This window comes from Eubalaena glacialis, chromosome 10 (assembly GCF_028564815.1).
Source record: "Eubalaena glacialis isolate mEubGla1 chromosome 10, mEubGla1.1.hap2.+ XY, whole genome shotgun sequence".
Classification (NCBI taxonomy): Eukaryota; Metazoa; Chordata; class Mammalia; order Artiodactyla; family Balaenidae; genus Eubalaena; species Eubalaena glacialis.
This window is the reverse complement of record NC_083725.1, coordinates 44,501,327-44,521,298: the sequence shown is the minus strand read 5'-3', so window position 1 is coordinate 44,521,298 and position 19,972 is coordinate 44,501,327. Positions and strand designations below refer to the sequence as shown.

General features: G+C 34.0%; 1 protein-coding gene across 3 annotated transcripts in view; it reads left to right on the top strand.

Annotated features, from left to right (window-relative positions):
* The window catches only part of CNTN5 (contactin 5), a 1,391,352-nt gene that overhangs the window by 939,766 nt on the left and 431,614 nt on the right, over positions 1–19,972 (top strand). The window lies entirely within an intron of this gene.

The window sequence follows — 19,972 nt, the reverse complement described above, 5'->3', positions numbered from 1 at the left end:
TTCTAGAACATACTCTCTACTAATGTTATTGAAACCAATTTCTACTTCATACAGATGTTTTTGCAGCACCAATCAAAGTTCTTCTTCCACGAATCGAGTCCTCTACGAAAATGACTGCAGTTATCCATTTTGTGTATTACTATCTCACTGCTTCCTATACTTGTGTGACTTTAATTGATTCATATCTCACCATGGTGTCTCCCTCCCAACCACACCCTCTCCATAAAACAATACACTGTTACACTGTGGGTTTACACTAACCTTATACCCCAGAGGGGGAACGGGGTGGGGGTGGACCCTGGGCTTAATTTTCTTTTAAGGTCAAGGGAGTTTGGCATTTTTCGTTACCATGAGCTCTTTTGGAATAAGCTGGTATTGATTAGCAAAGAAGGTGTAGATTGATACTAGGGAATATTGGCAGAACTGTATGGAAACTGTATGCCGTTCTGTGCCCCCCATTAAATGAGATTAGCTTCTCATGGGTACCATGTCTTTATTAACTTGCTAAGTAGTAGTATAAAAAAATTATCACTAAATTTGTTAGCAAGGAGATTTAAGATAAAGGTTGTGTTGGATTCAACAAGTCAAGTCACCTCAGATGATTCACCTCAACTTTTACTTTCATAGCCATTTCCACTAATTTCTATTAATGATATGCCATAAACTTTCGTTCAAAGCAGAATCGATGTCTTTGCCATCTTTGTGACTTAAAAAGTTCTGTGACTTTGTGATGCATGTGATAGTGTTCTGACGGTTCCTCTTACTGGTATTTCTTTTTTTTTTTAACATCTTTATTGGAGTATAATTGCTTTACAATGGTGTGTTAGTTTCTGCTTTATAACAAAGTGAATCAGTTATACATATACATATGTTCCCATATCCCTTCCCTCTTGCGTCTCCCTCCCTCCCACCCTCCCTATTCCACCCCTCTAGGCGGCCACAAAGCACCGAGCTGATCTCCCTGTGCTATGCAGCTGCTTCCCACCAGCTATCTGTTTTACATTTGGTAGTGTATATATGTCCATGCCACTCTCTCACCCTTTCACCATGGAGTAACATCAAGTGATGAATGAGAACTGTTCAGGTTATTCAGACATACTACACAGTGAAGCAGAGTGCTATCCATAAAATATAACATACAAAATTCCAAAATGGTCAATGGGAAATGACTAGAAATACAGGCTTAAAAGAGTTGGCATCTTTTAGCTGTATTTGCTAATACGGACATTTATTTAAGCAGCTGAGAAAAGAGCAAAGTTGACTCAATTTTGTATTTCTTCTTGTCCTCAAACAATTTTTGATTCTTTCTGGATTGATGCAGTGATGTTTTTGTTCCTTCCGTATTTATAAATGAAACACTTTTTTTTAGTGTTTCTAAACATAAATTCTACTTGGTTTGAAATCAAGTGGTTGGAACACTTTTGACTTTTAAACATGTTGTTGATTCAGAGCTTCATTGAAGAAGGTTTCAATCAATGGATCAGTCCGATTCTGTAATTAGCGCCCAGTACCTAATGTTTTGGTGCTATTATGAGGACCGATGCTCAAAGTAGATTTTGTTCTTGAACAGTGTCCTAGTAGATTTGATGAACATTTATTGGCTTGAGGTCTGATCCCCCCCTGCCCCTGCCCAATAGATTTAAGATTTCTATTTAATGTTGAGAAACTGCACAAATTTGTATGGAACAAAGCCTAGAAAACTGAAAACTACAGATTGAATAGTAATCTAAATTAATCCTAGTGTGTATGATAGAGGAGGGAGAATCTTGGTGCCATAATTTCTCTCTTCATGGTGTTGGACTTAAATCAGTTGAAATGTATTTCTGTACCACAATTTAAGCTTCAATAAAGCTTTGCTTAATTCATTGTCTAGTGACATTCAAAAAAAAAAAAAAACTGAACTGCTATTTAGTAAACATAGTGCTAGATGCTGGATATAGGATGAATGTGCTAACTCTTCATATAAAATAGTAATAGCTAACATTTACTGAGGATTAACTATAAGTTAAGGCCTGCTGCTGGATGAATTGCAAGCATTGTCCCCCTGATACGAATTATGTAGTATTATTATTCCTATTGCACAGGTAGGTAAACTGAAGCTTAAAGGAGCTTGTCCAGCATTACATGGGCAGTAAGTGGAAGAGAATTCAAATCCATTCCTTTCTGATTCTAGAGGCCAAGCTCTTCTACCATGCAAATATCTTACTTCTGTAAAATGACTTGAACAGGCTATATAGAAAAGTCATTGACTCTCTAGCAGTAGAAAGCTATTAAGTCTTCCTATTCCTACTAATTTCAGCAGACTAGACCAGGGGTCAACAAACTACAGCCACAGGCTAAATCTTTGTTTTTACAGAGCCCACAGGCTAAGGATTTATTTTTACATTTTTAAATTGTTGAAAAATTTAAAACAATAATACTTTGTGACATGAAAATTATATGACAGTATCATATAATATGCTCAGTTTTGCCTTTTGGCCTACAAAGCCTCAAATATTTACTATCTGACCCTTTACAGAAAATGTCTGCGAGCCTTGGACTAGATTATGTGGGATGCCTTTCAGCAATGTGAGCAATGCATATGCCATAGCAGATTTAAAGAAAAATGTACCATGAGTAAATAGTTATATTAGCCCTACAAAATTTCTGGGAAGTGTTTTCTTGTACTTTAATTCAAAAGAGCTAAAGCAACTACAAAACAGAAACAAAATCAGAATACTAGTATATTGAACTGATGCTTAATGTGAAAAGTGATTTCATTCTGTCAAGAATTTCTTCATATAATTGATGGAAATTTCTACACAAAAGTAGTGTTTTCAATAAGTTATTTAAATGTGTATTCTGCCTTAAAAAAAAAAACTCTTCTCTAGTTTCATGGAAATAAATCAAATAGGAAGAGAGTAGTGTTTGACATTTACAGAGGTCAATTTGTAACAACTGCCCTTTTAAATGTGCATCATTTATTCGTTCATTCATTCAGCCAGTAATTTTTGAATGCCAGGCACTGGACTTACTAAGCATAGGTGATATACTGGAAATGACCTGAGTTTTGACCTGAAATAACATGTTATTTATTTTTTTCTCACCATTGACTTGCTGTATAATATGAGTTGCTGCACATAGTAAAATCAACCCTCCCTAAAATTTGAGCATTACACAAAATCACTTGCCATATTAGTTCAGCCTAAGTGAGGATCACAAATTAAAACTTCCTAAGATAACTGAATGCTGAAAAAGGAAAAACAAAAACAAAAAAACTGCTACAAGGTCAGAGGAGATTTAGTCTAAGGCAAGGCATGAGGTTTTTCGCAAAGATCTAAGATAGGTTGAAAATTGATCACTAGTCAGCTGAGTTATGAAATAAAGTAGCTCCCTAAGATTTTTTAATTAAATAGGGTGTAAGTTATTTAAATAGAACTAGTGAGGTTATAGCTTGTAAAAAAATGCAAATCCATGATACTTGATTTAACTCTACAACAGCAAATGAGCTAAGGGAATCAAGAAAAGCCAGCAATTTACATCTTGAAGCATTTGATCAGGGGACCAGGATTGTTCTAAGTGCTCTGCAATACACACAGCAGTTTTAAACAAATTTGGCAGAGCAAAACACTCAAACACACACATTAGTAAATTATGGAAAGAACTGGTATAACCAAAGCAAAATTCAAAAGAGACCAATACAAACTTTCTCATGCAGTTTGGGACTGGGTTGGATTTAGGAGGGAAAAATCTATTGCCTTGCTGAAATGCTTAGTGCTCAGATTCAAAAGTATAATTTTATACTTAGAGTCAAAAAATTGTTTAAAAAAATCTACTCACCAGTTAATTATATATTTTCAGTAGGTATATGGAAAAGAAATAATTGTGTTGTCCATTGGGGCTATTCCTAGTAGGAGCTAGTAGAGCTAAAAATCGCCTTGTAGGAGTGGAGAGATATACAACAGAGGGGAGTTTTTCTATAAAAATATGGTAAGGTCTCAGAAATTCTTGATATTAATAGAAATAAATTTGATTTTTAAAATAAGAGTCATCCTGAGTTTGCACAAAGTAGAAGAGCAGACATTTCTGTAAAACTTAACTTCTGCTACAGTTATTCAAACTGCATAAAGACATCTGGTGGCTTGAAGGTATTATTACAATCTAGTTTTCATAATCTACAAATGAGGAAGGAAATCATGATGTCTACTGGCCTATCATTTACCAAAAATATAACTTTGGAATAATTCCTCTAATTATTATCTTCTACACTACAAAGACTGGAGCTTCACATGTACACACTAAAATACATTTTACTTTATTTTATTTTTTTTAATTAATTAATTAATTTATTTATTTATTTATTATTTATTTATGGCTGCGTTGGGTCTTTCTTCCTGCGCGCAGGCTTTCTCTAGCTGCAGTGAGCGGGGGCTACTCTTTGTTGCGGTGTGCGGGCTTCTCATTGCGGTGGCTTCTCTTGTTGTGGAGCATGGGCTTTATGTGCGTGGGCTTCAGTAGTTGTGGCTCGCAGGCCCTAGAGCGCAGGCTCAGTAGTTGTGGCTCATGGGCTTAGTTGCTCTGCGGGATGTGGGATCTTCCTGGACCAGGGATTGAACCCATGTCTCCTGCATTGGCAGGTGGATTCTTAACCACTGCGCCACGAGGGAAGTCCTTTACTATTTTAAAACACATATTGTCTGTTATGTGTCAGACACTATATAAAAGGCTTTAAAATATAATTCATTGTGACTTGAATATAAAGTCTCCTAATGTATAATTTAGAAGATAAGTATGACACATTTTAGCAATTATAATAGCAGAATGTTCATTTCAGCAATTTTTTTCTGTTTATTTTTCTTAGATCAATCATGATAAAACTACAGAAAACTGTAGCCTTGTAAGTAAATGGTGTACAATTTTACGCTAACAATATTTTCTTATTTCAGTTGATAATCAAGTCAATCATCAAAATATAAATACAAAATATAAAAAGTGTTTCATTTGATATTCAATGTAGTAATGGAGACTAGTTAGGAGTATTCATTCATATATATTTTATTTTTTATATATGTATTTATTTCATAAATATGTTTGCAGATTGAAATAAGTTCTGAATGATAGGTAATATATAACTACACATAAAAATTAGGTTCTGAATGATAGCTTGAAGTTAGAATCATAGGCGGTAAGTTAAATTCATGGAGTGTTTAGCATCTTAGAGATCATCAGAACCAAGCTTGAAAAGCTGTTCTCCAGGAAAAATCTTACACACAAGTGTTTCCTTTAGTTTACACAGTGTTTATTAAACACATGTAAATGACTTTGCATGCATACTCTCTCCATTTTACCTAGTTCCCACCATGATTATCGTTTTTTACACAGTTTTATTGATATAAATGATATATGACACTGTATAAGTTTAAGGTATACAGCATAATGATTTGACTTACATACATCATGAAATTATTATCACAACAAGCTTAGTGAACAACCATCATCTCATATAGATACAAAATTAAAGAAATAGAAAAAAAATGTTTACCTTGTGATAAGAACTCATGATTTACCATCCTAAAAACTTTCGTATATAGCACAGAGACAGCAGTGTTAATTATGTTTATGATGTTGTACATTACATCCCTAATACTTATTTATCTTAAAACTGGGAGTTTTTACCTTTTGACTGCCTTCATCCAATTTCCCCCGCCCCACACTCCTGCCTTTGGTAAACACAAACCTGATATCTTTTTTTATGAGTTTGTTCATTTGTTTTTGAAATATAATTGAAGTACAGCATTATGTTAGCTCCTGGTACACAACATAGTAATTTGATATTTCTATACATTTAAAAGTGATCATGATGATTAGTCTACTTGTCATCTGTCACCATACAAAGTTATCACATAGTTATCAACTTTTACCCACACTGTACATTTCCTACCTGTGACTCACTTATTTTGTAACTGAAAGTTTGTACCTGTAAATTTCCCTTACCTATTCCTTCCCTCTCCTGAGCCCCTCCTCACTGACAACCACCTTTTTGTTCACTGCTTTTATGACTCTTTCTGTTCAGTTATGCTTGTCAATTTGTTTTGTTTTGTTTTAGATTCACATATAAGTGGAAATCATACAGTATTTGTTTTCTATGTCTGACATTTCACTTAGCATAATACCCTCTAGGTTCATCCATGTTGTCACAAATGGCAAGATTCTATTCTTTTTTATGGCTGAGTAATATTCCATTGTATATATATATATATATATATATATATACATGCCATTTTCATTACCAATTCATCTATTGATGGGCACTTAGGTTGCTTCCATATTTTGGCTATTGTAAATAATGCTGCAGTGAACTATGGTGCACATATTTTTCCTAATTAGTGTTTTTATTTTCTTTGGGTAAATACCCAGGAGTGGAATTGCTGGTAGTTCTATTTTTAATTTTTCAGGAGTCTCCATACTGTTTTCCACAGTGGCTGCACCAATTTACATTCCCACCAACAGTGCATTCTCTAAATCCTCTCCAACACTTTTTATTTGTTATTGATAATAGCCATTCAGGCAGGTGAGAGTTGATATCTCACTGTGGCTTTAATTAGTATTTCTCTGAGGATTAGTTATGTTGAGCATCTTTTAATGTGCCATTTGACCATCTGTATGTCTTCTTTGGAAAAATGTCTATTCAAATCCTCTGCCAGTTTTTTAACCTGGTTGCTTGTTTTTTGGTGTTTTTTGATGTTGAGTTTTATAAGTTCTTTGTATATTTTGGATATTAACCCCCTATCAATTTTCAAATTGTTTGAAAATATCTTTTCACATTCAGTAGGTGGCATTTTCATTTGGTTGATAGTTTCCTTCACTGTGCAAAATCTTTTTAGCTTGACATAGTTCCATTTGTTTATTTTTGCTTTTGGTTTCCTTACCTGAGGAGACGTATCCCAAAAAATTACTAAAACCAATGTTAAGCAAGTATTGCCTTTGTTTCTTCTAGAAATTTTATGATCACTGGTCTTACATTAAGTCTTAAACCATTTTGAATTTATTTTTCTGCATAGTGTGGTAGAGTAGTCCGATTTGATTCTTTTGCATGTAGCTGTCCAGTTTACTCACATCATTTATTGCAGAGGCTGTCGACAAGACTGTTTTTTCCCATTGTATATTCTTGCCTCCTTTATCGTAGATTAGTTGCCCATGTAAGTGTGGGCTTGTTTCTCAGCTCTCTATTCTGTTCCATTGATACATGTATCTGAATTTGTACCATACTGTTTTGGTTATGGTAGCTTGGTGGTATGGTTTGAAATTAGGGAGTGTGGTACCTCCAGTGTTGTTCTTCTTCCTGAAGATTGTTATGGCTTTTGGGGTCTTTTGCATTTCCATACAAATTATAGAATTATTTGTTGTGGTTCTGTGAAAAATGCCATTGGTAATTTGACAGGGGGATTGCACTGAATCTATAGATTTCTTTGGGTAGTATGGTCATTTTAACAATATTAATTCTTCTAATTCATGAGCACAGTATATCTTTCCATCTGTCTGTGTCATCTTCAATTTCTTTCAACAGTGTCTTACAGTTGTCTGAGTACAGGTCTTTTACCTCCTTAGTTAGATTTATTCCTAGGTACCTTATTCTTTTTGATGCGATTGTAGATGTTTTTTTTTCCTTAATTTTTCCTTATGATAGTTCATTGATAGTGTAAAGAAACACAACAGATTTCTGTATATTAATTTTGTATCATGAAACTTTACCAAATTCATTGATGAGTTCCAGTAATTTTTGGTGGTGTCTTTAGGATTTTCTATGTATAGTATCATGTCATCTGCAAAGGGTGACAGTTTTACTTCTCCTTTCCAAGTTCAATTCCTTTTGTTTCTTTTTCTTATCTGATTCCTATAGTTAGGAACTCCAATACTATGTTGAATAAAAGTGGTAAGAGTGGGCATCCTTCTCTTGTTCTTGATTGTAGCTTTTCGTAACTATGATGTTAGCTATGAGTTTGTCATATATGGCCTTTATTATGTTGAGGTATGTTCCCTCTATACTCACTTTGTGAAGAGTTTTTATCATAAATGAATGTTGAATTGTGTCAAAAGATTTTTCTCCATCTATTGAGATGATCAGATGACTTTTATTCTTCAATTTATTAATGTAGAGTATAACATTGATTGATTTGTGGATATTGAACCATCCTTGTAGCCCTGAGATAAAACCCACTTGAACATGGTGCATGATCCTTTTTATGTATTGTTGAATTTGGTGTGCAAGTATTTTGTTGAGGATTTTTGCACCTATGTTCATCAGGGATATTGGCCTGCAATTTTATAATCTTGTGATATCCTTGTCTGGTTTTCATATCAGGGTGATCCTGGCCTCACAAAATGAGTTAGGAAACATTCCTTTCTCTGAAATTCTTTGAAATTGTTTGTGAAGAAAAGGCATTTAGTCTTCTTTAAATGTTTGTAGAATTCAACTGTGAAGCAATCTGGTTCTGGACTTTTGTTTGCTGTGGGATTTTTTTATTACTGATTCAATTTCAGTACTAGTAATTTGCCTCTTCATATTTTCTATTTCTTTCTTGTTCTTTTCTAGGAATTTGTCCATTTCTTCTAGGTTTTCCAGCTTATTGACATAGAATTATCCTCTTATAATCCCTTTTTATTTGTGTGGTTTTGGTTGCAACTTCTTTATTATTTCTGATTTTATTGATTTGGGCATGCTCTCTTATTTTTTTCTTAATGAGTCTGGATAAATGTTTATCAATTTTATTTATCTTTGCAAAGGACCAGCTCTTAGTTTCATTGATCTTTTTCATTGTTTTTTTAGTCCCTAATTTATTTAATTTTACCCTGATCTTTATGATTTCTTTACTTCCACTAACTTTGGATTTTCTTTGTTCTTCTTTTTCTGGTTCCTTTTGTTGTAAAGTTAAGTTGTTTACTTAACATTTTTCTTATTTCCTGAAGTAGGCTTGTATTGCTATAAACTTCTCTTTAAGAACTGCTTTTGGATTGTTTTGTTGTAGTTTTCATTTATCTACAGGTAGTTTTTAATTTCTTCTTTGATATCTTCAGAGAACCTTTGGTTGTTTAGTAGTATATTGTTTAGCATTCACATGTTTGGGTTTTTTGTAGGGTCCAGGAAACACAAAAATTAAAGATATCTATATCTAGATATAGATATAGATATATAAAGACCATCTGGTCTAATTTGTCTTTAAGGCCAGTGTTTCCTTATGGATTTTCAGTCTGGATTTTCTGTCCAATGATGTAAGTGGGGTGTTTAAATCCCCTTTTATTGTTGTGTTACTATAGAAGATATAACAATTGTAAATATGTATGAACCCAATATAGGAGAACCTAAATACATAAAACAAATATTAACAGACATAAAGGGAGAAATTGATAGTAACACACTCCCGTATTGCCTGCAGAGTTTCTGCTGAAAAGTCAGCTGATAGCCTCATGGGTGTTCCCTTGTTCATAACGTTGCTCTTTAGAATATTTTCTCTTTATCTTTAATTTTTGCCATTTTAATTACAATGTGTCTTGGTCTGGTCCTCTTTGGTTTAATCTTGTTTGGAACTCTCTGTGTTTCCTGGACCTGGATGTTTATTTCCTTTCCCAGATTAAGGAAGTTTCAGCTACGATGTCTTCAAATATGTTCTCTGACCATTTCTTTCTCTATTCTCCTCCTGGGATCCCTATAATGTGGATATTAACATGCTTGATGTTGTTGCAGTGTCTCTTAAACTGTCTTTATTTCATTTTATTCTTTTGTCTTTCTCTGTTAACCGCAGTGATTTCCACTGCTCTGTCTTCTAGCCCACTGATCTGTTTCTCTTTATCATCTAATCTACTGTTGATACCTTCCAGTGTATTTTTGCTTTCAGTTATTGTATTATTTACCTATGTTTGGTAAATAATACCAAGCAAAGGTAAAACCAAACTATGTTTGGTTCTTTTTTATGTTTTCTTACTCTTTGTTAAAAATTTCTAACTTCTCGCTCTGTTCATCCAAACTTCTCCTGAGTTCTTTGAACATCTTTATGATCATTACCTTGAATTCTTTATCAGATAGATTGCTTATCTCTATTTCACTTATTTCTTCTTCTGGGGTTTATCTTGTTCTTTATTAGGAACATATTCTCTTGTCACCTCATTTTGCCTAATTTGCTGTTTTTATTTCTTTGTATTCGGTAGGTTGTCTATATTACCAGACTTGGAAAAGTAGCCTTTTATAGGAGATGTCTTATGCTTCCTGGCAGTGCACTCATTCTGGTCACCAGAACTATATGCTCTAGAGTTGCCCTGCTGTTGTGGCAGGATGATTATGTAGGTAGCCTGGTAGGCATGGCTGTCCCTTGGTCCCATTGGTTGCCAAGCCCTGATTTGTGCAGAGGCTGCCAGCTGCTGGTAGGTAGTGCTGGGGTAGGTTGTGGTATAAGTCTTGACTACACCGTGTCTCACCTCTCCTACCTGTCTTGTTGTTTTCTTCTTTAAATTTTTATTTGTAGAAGATATTTTCTGCAAGTCTTATGTTCTTTCTCATCAATAGTTGTTCTTTAAATATCTTATACTTTCAACTGCACAGGCATTTAAGCTTATTTCTCTTGAGCGACCAAAATCCCTGATTTATAGATGAAGAAGAAAACACAGGAAGGTTAAACTATTGCTGCAAATTGCAGAGCTAAATAGTAGAAGAGTTAAGTTTAGCATTAATCTCATGACTCTCACAACAGTGTGTTTTTATAACAAGAATAATAATAACAGTTATAATTGCTTTAACTTATTGTGTTGTGCCATGTGTTGTACTAATTGCTGTATATACTTTATTATATTTAAGTCTTAAAAATTTTTATGAGATAGTTTTTTTAGCCTTCATTTCACAGATAAAGAAGCTGAGATATGAACAGAGAAGTAGCTTGTCTAAATTTGGCTCCACTCAGCTGCCTCTTTTACTTAATGAGTGTTATTTCCTCTTTTAATTTGTATAACTTTGTAGATTGTCCTCAAATATTAGAATTTGAGAACCTCTTATACTATAGCTCAAAGTATTTAGAAAAAGAAATATTTAGGTTTATAATTAGAAGTTGATAAGATATATCTCTCTGAAATTTAAAGAGGGAAATACTCTTGATTAAGTGCTTTTTATTGGTCAGTTATGTAACATATTTTATATGTCAGGGAATTTTTCACAGTAATCTTATAACACATATATAATTAATTATCTCATCTTGCCTGGGAAGTAAAGTATAGTGAAGTAAAATAATTGCCCAAGGAGACCATTAATAAATAGGGATACTAGAATTTGAACCTTGGTCTTTTGCTTTTAAAAATCTCATTTTTTATAGCAATATTTTAAAATATATTTTTAGCATTCTACTCTAGAGAGAGAGTAGTTCAGACAGAGAGAACAGCTAGGGCAAGGGCCTAGGAATATTACAATGAACATAGCAAACAAAAATCCCTGCTCTCATAGACCATAAATTCTCTGTGTGGGGGACACAATAGACAAAACAAATAAATAGTTTGTTAGCAGATAAGTGCTAAATAAAAAAAAAAAAGTTTTTTAGGGAAATGGAATAAAGGATGTGTAGAGGGTCATGGAGGTCATACTTTTTGATAAGTTATCCAGGAAAGATCTCTCCATGAAGGTGACATTAAAATAAAGACCTAAAGAGGGAAAGATGACAGTCATTATTATATCTGGGGGAAAAGTGTTCTAGATGGAGGAAGCAACAAGTACAAAGGCTCTGAGGCAGGATAATACTTGGTATATTTGATAAAAGGCAAGGAAGCTAGTGTGCTAGAATGGAGGGAGGGAAGATGTATGTAGTTGTAAGAGATGACATCAAAGAGGAAACAAAGTCTAGATAGTCTAGGGCCTGTAGGCCATCGTAAGTCTCAAAAGTTTGACTTTTCCTCTTAGTGAGATAAAAAGCCATTTAAAGCATTTGGTATAACTTTATTTTAAAATAAACAGCTCTGGCTACAGTGCTAATAAATAGAAAGAGAGCAAAGGAAGGAACAGTGACACCAGTAGGGTGATATCACAACAATCAAGGTGAGAGAGGCCTAGATGAAAGCTGTAGAAGAAGTTAAATGTTGTTGGATTCTGGATATATTATTAAATAATATAAGTAGGACTTGCTCATGAATTGTATGTAGGGTGTGAGAGACATACTGAGTTACAGATTATTTTTGTATTTTGTTTTAATAACTGGAAGAATGGAATGATTATTTACTCTGATGGGAAATATTATGGCAATGATAGGTTGGCAGGTGAAAATGGGAGTCCCAATAGGATGTGTTATGTTTGCAATGCTTATTAAACATTTAGATGGAAATGTCAAATTGTGTGTGTGTGTGTGTGTGTGTGTGTGTGTGTGCTGCCATTCAAGGGAGGTGTCCAGGCAGGAATAAGTTTGGTAATTTTTTGGTTTATACGTGATTTTTAAATACAAGGGCTAGGTAAGATAAACTTGGGGATGGTATGGACTGAGAAATGAAAAGGTCCAAGGAGGGGCCATGAAATGTCTAGATATTGGGAAGATGAGGAAGAACAAGCTAATGAAAGTGAAGGGGAGGGCACAGTGAAGGAGGAGAAATGCAAGTGAAGAAATTGTTTTCAGAAGAAAAGTGTGATCAATTCTATCAATACTACTGAATATAGGTCAAATAGATGAGAACTGAGCAATTGATCATTAAATGAAACAATGTTGAGGTCATTATTTTCACAGTAACATTTGGACAGTGGTAGAGAGACAGCTTGATTTGAGAAGCTTAAAAAAAATGGAAGTTTTTTTTTGTGTGTGTGGTTTTTTTTTTTTTTTTGCGGAAGGGGCGAACAAAAAGTGTTTGTACCTAGAGGGAAAAATGGGGTCAAATAGATACAATTTTTCCTTCCACCTTTTTTTTGTCAACTTTGGAGCAATACCAGTATGAATGCTACTGATGATGTCTGAAGGGGAGATGGGTCTTTGATTAGACCACAGATAGTTACGATAAGAAGATGGGACACAATATAGATACAGATAAATCAATAGCTATTGTGGTAGTGTTACAGATTGGCTTCCCTGGGAATCAGACTTGGTGAGATGGAGTTTAGTGTAGATGATAATTTTAAGAAGTGCCTTTGGAATCACCCACCGGAAGGGAGGAGGAAGGAGCAGATGTGGGAAGAGAATAATTCGAGCTGTGATACAGGCCCAGCAACAGCCCCAGCTAACACTAAGGAGGATGTCAAAAGCTAGAATGGCTTGTCAGTGTTGTCTGGAGTTGGGCTGAGGTGGTCAGTGCTCTCATTGAGCAACTGTTGGCTGTTGGCTGTTGTGCTACCCAAGGAAGGGATATAACCTCAGATGAGCTGATTCTCTGTAGTAAAGGCAGTCCCTGAGGGAGCTGAGAGCTGGAAGCTGTCTGTCAATGTAACTCCCAACAGTTCAGACAAGTCCTTCATTGAAGGGAAATATGTGGCACACACTGCAGTGCCCCCATAGATGGAATACATGTATGCAGTTTTTAGATTACTTCTATTTTCTTCAGGAATTATAAGGGGAGAAGTGGGGGAAGGGGCAGGAGGTTGTTTTGAAAGAGAGTAATTGTAAACGTATTGTCTAGAGGATTAGGAGAAAATGGACTCCATAAATGTACTGGAATTACCAGGCAGAACAAAGGGTTTGTCTGAGATTAATGGTCATAAATTTAGAGCAAGACTAGTCATCATTGTTGATGTTTTTTTCCACTTACATTCCCTTGCCCAGAGCAGAATAGGAAGACAGTTCAATTTAACCAATGTTGAAGTTGTACTTGAATAAAATGGAAGGAGAAAGGGGTAAAGCGTCATGGTTGTAGATGAGGAAGTGATTATCTATTTAAATACTATAAAATGTAAAATAGCTGAAGAGGATAGTTGGGCTGAAAATTTTGAGAGAAAATAAAAAGATCTAATAGTTTTAGGAATCAATGTATGTACTAAATGACTTGCTGGTTTTACTAAGTGACACACAGGCCCCATCTCTATTGGTCTATAATACTCAAAATCCCTATACATGCTCTATTACTTCCATTGTATATATAAGTTTCTAATGCTTAGCCTTATAATTTCCAGACAATGAATTAAGATTAATTTGAGTTTGGAAAAATTGTAAACTTAGAAGCAAGCAAACAAGGATTATTTATGTAATTGTTTACCCAGAGTGGAGAAAATTAAGTCAAATGTACAAAACCCTCTGCCAGGGTTCATAGACTATCATCACATTAGTTAAACAAATTTATATACAACTTTAACATTTGCGATTATTTCACCATATATATTATTCACAGTTGAAGTAGCTTTTTATAACATACATCAAGATACCAAAGAAAGGACCTAAAATCAAAAACATTTTTATCACATTCTTTGGATAATTTATCTCTTTACAAAAGCATTTGCAATTTACTATTTCACTTATAATGTAGTTAAAATCATCTCTTTCAAAGCACACATACACAGGTGTGCTTTGGTTTCCTCTTAACCAGTGAACCCTTTGGCTGGATGATTTGGGTGTGATAATATGTAAAGTGAAAATGGTAATCCATAGCAAGAGATTACTGACCTGTTATATATAACCAAAGAAAGAATGGGAATGAGGAAAATTTCATTATTATAAAATCTACAGGTCTCTTGTAGATTTACCTCACCATGTCTCCAGCTGTATCTTAATTCAATTCTTATCTCCATGTAATAGATGGGACTGTATTTTTTGAGATACCTCTAATTAGCTCCATTGATATTCTCAAAAGATTAATTTTATTAAATAATAAACATTTTCAAAAGGTGATATGCTGTCCCATTTACAGATGACTTATAACAAATATATTAAAGAATTACTTCATGTGATATAATAGGAAAATGTTTTTAAAAATCACATTGATCAAAATATTCTAAATTAAGAGTATCAGAACAACTCTAGATTAAAAACATGCTAGTTCCCAAAATGAATTTGTCATCTTGGAGGCCCAAATCCTTATTGGCTGTGAGTTTTTATTCTTATTACTTAACCTTAATGAATGACAGTGTCCTCATCAATAACTGGGGATAATAAGCCCTGCCCAATCTGCTTACAAATTGATCACAAGCTCATGAACTCACACTTGCCAATAAAAACCCACAAAGCGGAGCTTCCCTGGTGGCGCAGTGGTTGAGAATCTGCCTGCCAATGCGGGGAACACGGGCTCGAGCCCTGGTCTGGGAGGATCCCACATGCCGCGGAGAAACTAGGCCCGTGAGCCACAACAACTGAGCCTGCGCGTCTGGAGCCTGTGCTCCGCAATGAGAGGCCGTGACAGTGAGAGGCCCGCGCACCGTGATGAAGAGTGGCCCCCACTCGCCGCAACTAGAGAAAGCCCTCGCACAGAAACCCAACTCGCACAGAAGATCCAACACAGCTAAAAATAAATAAATAAATAAATAACTTAAAAAAAAAAAAAAACCCCACAAAGCTTCATGTTTCTATGGCTTTTGGTCAAGGTACCATTCAATAATCAAATTTTTATTTTAAATTAAAATTTTTAATTTAGTTTAATTTTAAACTATTATTATTAAGAATCTTGCTTGTTGTAGAGTATCTTATGAAAGACTTTTCATGCAAATAGCTATGTATTAAAATGCTAATTTAATTATCTCTCAAAATAAATGTATGAATTATTTTTTCCATTTTTCACTAATTTTCTCATCTCTATATCTTTATCTGTCAGAAAATGATTTTTAATAAGAGTTGCTTATGAAGATTATTTTTAAATTCCTAAAACCAACTATTGGTTGGTTTTAACTTCCAAATATTGAATTGCTTTTTTCCTAATATATTTTTTAAAAACAACCACTTTGAGTTTGATTTGACAACTCACTACTTATTAACTGTATGACCAAAGTCAAGTTTTTATTTGCTTTTCACATACATTTAGTAATCTTTAAAACAGAGAAATTACTATTTCATTTCCAGGAAACTTTGCATACAGTAGTATGCTAGTAGCTAGTGTAATTATTATCCATCCATTCTTTTATTTGCCCTTATATTTTTAACATTTTACAATGTCAAAGATAGTTTCTGAATGAGGTCTGAGCAATTTTTATTACAGGGTATTTACATTGGATACACAAAAAATCTGACAATAATCTGAATTATCTTGATGATAATAACAGGAACAAGAACAAAACTGATGAAAGACTTCAATATGCAATCTATCAGTCATTTTTATAGAAATCGTAGAAGTTAAATCCATGAGTCCCCTCAGATATGTCACTCATCTTAGTTCCTCAAACTTAACAATCTTACATATGAATCTGATACCCAAAAGTTAGTAATATTTAATAAAGCTCGTGTCCGGCACCTGATCTAAAGTGTTTTGCCTTTTTCAATGGTTTCACTTTTTGTAAAAATTCAAACTCAACTTTAAGAATTTTTGAAGTCATAATGAATTATCTCTATAGTCATAGCACTTTTAACATTAGAGAATTATTTGAGAATGCCTGGAGCATTGACAGTCTAAAACTTACGGCCCCACCTATAGGGTAAATGTATAACCAAGTGCAATGCAAAATGATCACCCCATTTCCATTCCTTCTTCCAAGTGCATGACTCCCATAAGCCAAGGATTGCCATTTATTCAGAACAGATCTAAGACTAGGAAATTAAAAACCAGAAGAAAGATGAACCTCAACACTTCATTCCTAATTATATAAGATTTATCTTCTTGCCTTGACCATTTTCCCTCACTTCTCCCCAATAACTAACCAATCTCTTATATTTAGCATACATAATTGTAAAATTAGTATCCAAAACCCCTGTCACTCTCCAACACTTTAAAATAATTCACCATTCTAGGGAATAATTTCTGAAATATTTTTACGTGTGTGTGTGTGTGTGTGTGTGTGTAGCTCACACTACACATACTTAAAGTGTTTGAGTGGGTGAAGAACCTTTCTAATTGACTTGAAAACTTGCTCAGCCTACTATACCACCCACTGTGATCTTTATGAAGTCTTGCAGAAGAAATCCCTCTTGGACCTTAATATCCAGCAACACTGTACTTCTCCTGAGTTACTAGAAAGTTTTGATCTTAAAATAATCATGAATTCTAAGACTGGGGACATATCCATGTTTGTTTTAACCCGCTTAAGTTTATGAGTCAAATTTTATGGCCAACTTCCAATAATTTACAAAAGAAATCTATGACATATTTTCTTAAGTCCTCATGTTACGCTACAGGATTTTTGTCATACCAATTTTACCTTCACCTGGAATTTGTCAACTACCTATTTTATATTTTGTATTATATACATATATATCTAAGCTACCCCAAACCCTTTGTGGAATAATGAAGGAAAGAAAAGAAAAGATGGAAATCAGAAAAGCAGGCAGGTAGGCAAGAAGGTTTGAGGAAGGAAGGAAGGAAAGAATCCAAAGTGTATGTGCAGTGTATGTATGTGTATGTGTTGGTGTGCATATGTTTGCAATATACATTTAGGGGAATGGCATGAAGTGCTATATGGTACATGCACATGGTATGTACTAGTTACCCATAAGTATGGCTGTGACAAGCTGAAGCAGTGATGGTTTGGGATCATGCATTTATTTGGTGGCATAGACTCATCTGAGCTGGGTCTATGGACAGTTGGCCCAAGTAAGTATGATTAGTTCATTTATCTACATCCTTCCTTTACAGCTTTTCTGTATCATCAGTATCTAGCATAGTATTTGGTGTATAGTTTGCATTGAAAAAAATATTTGTTAAATGAATAAAGGAAATGATTTGTCTTACGTATGGTCAGTATGCTTCCAATCACACATTCCAGCTCTATATTCTAACAGTCATGTGAGGCTCTCAGTCATATCATTAATTGTATACCTCTTTTTCTTTGTATGGTTTACCTAGGATGAATAGGTGTAATAATTCTGTAAGCCACAGTTCTAGTTAAAGCTCCACTCTCAAACTCTGCATGAGTTTCTGAACTTGGAAAAAGGGTCAAAGAAAAGACAAGGCCTGAGGCCCTGTGATTCTTGATCATAAACTTTCTCCTCCAGATTATTACTTGTCCGTTTGTCCATGTGTTTTATACTAAGTCCAGAAAGAAGTTTACTTCAGTTTATACTTTGAAACTGAATTTTAGAGTCCTTGTATTAAGATTTTTATTTTTACTCATTTTTTCCCTTAAAGATCAAAAATAGAACATAGGAACAGGTATTTTTTCCCTTCTGTAGGTGACAAAAAATAATCAAAGTCACATCCATAAAATCTCTTGTTCTTTTTATTTTCATTTCTCTCCTAGATATAATAGAATGTTTATTAAAATAATGTGATAAGCACTCAAACTAAGTTCTATGATGAGTACCTCCAAAGAAACCAACTGCTTTCTGGTCACAGTGAGACCAAAATAACTGGCTGTATTTTTACTCAGACTATTCTCTCTAGTTGCCATCCCCACTCCAACCAAGAATTTTTTCACATCAGTCTGGTCTCAGATCAACCAGAATCTTGCCTGACATAAGGACCACTTTTACATTATAAATAATAGTGTTTTACTCTTTTTCTTTTTCCTAAGAGGAAGGATTTAAATGAGGAAAACACACTCTCCTTCAAAGTGCAGGCTTCTTTTTAGTATTTCTCTATATGTCTTTATGAAAAAAAATTAATCTATTCATAGTTGAAAAAAATCCATTTACTTTTGTACTGCTGGTGCCATAGCTCCTAGGAAATAATGACACAGAGAAAATTCCATGAGAAAATGTTAATTGTACCTGTATTAACTGATGATACAAAATAAAGCAATTAGAGCTGAGTGTTACCTTTTGGGTCATTGTGATCTCAAAACACAACTCAGGTCATAATTATTGTATAATCTTCTTTTCTTTTTTTGTGTCTAATTTCTAGACCATGCCTGTACTTCAATTTATCAGAAATAGGTCTTCATTTAGGACTGTTTGCTATTAAAATATTTTTTAACTACGATAGGTTGATTTGAAATGTCATAATAAGCACAATATAAACTTGTAGTAAATGTATTGGAAGCTACATATATACTTTTCAGAAAACATTTAAGAAACTCAGTTAAAATAAATTGATATCCAAATAGCCTTTCAGAATTTATAAATTTAATGAAGATGAAAAGAGGACAATAAAACCATATAATCTCTAAAGAGATATAACAGCCCCACTGCAACCACTGCCTCACTGTGCTGTGTTTCTAAGAGTAGTCAAAGGAAGTCAAATGGGAAACCTTGCCATGCTTTGTTATCAGACTGAGGTCATTTGTTGGGAAAAAAAGGCAGCTTCTATCTCTAAAGGTCAATGCACGTTAGTTTAAAGCCATGAATCATATAAATTTGAAAACGAATGAACTTGACTTTTATTAGAAGTTAGTGTGTATGTTTTTCAAGCCACCAAAAAAAGTAAAAGTAGAATTATTCTCTTTTGTATTGCCACTTTGTTTATCTATTATTTATATTAACTATTATACACTTAACTACAGTGAAATGCAGAATTGTGGGTAAAATCCTAAACACTTTCTTCAATAATGAATTCCTCTCTTTTTGTTCATTATGCCCTTACTGTTTATTAGTCCTTAATGATTTTGAATGTGTTTTAAAAGGTTTGATCGTAAATTCAATAAATAAGTAAATTGTAACCCATATCTCAAAAAAAGTAAGTTATACGATCGCTCTTATAATATTAAAGTTAATGATTTATCTCTTTCATATCCATTCAGTATATTTTCTTAACTGCTTACTTTCATCATTCGTCGTTTTAACAGACATTAAATTTTAAGATCTACATTGTATTACTATGAAACATACTATTTTAGCATGAAATGATGAAAAGTTTGAAAAAATCTCTTTTATGATTGGTAAATAATGACAGGAAAGGCAGAACATTTTCAAGAAGCATTTCTCACCAGGAGAACATGGTTTTACAAACTGGGAATTCTGGACAATGTTTATTTATAAAAATA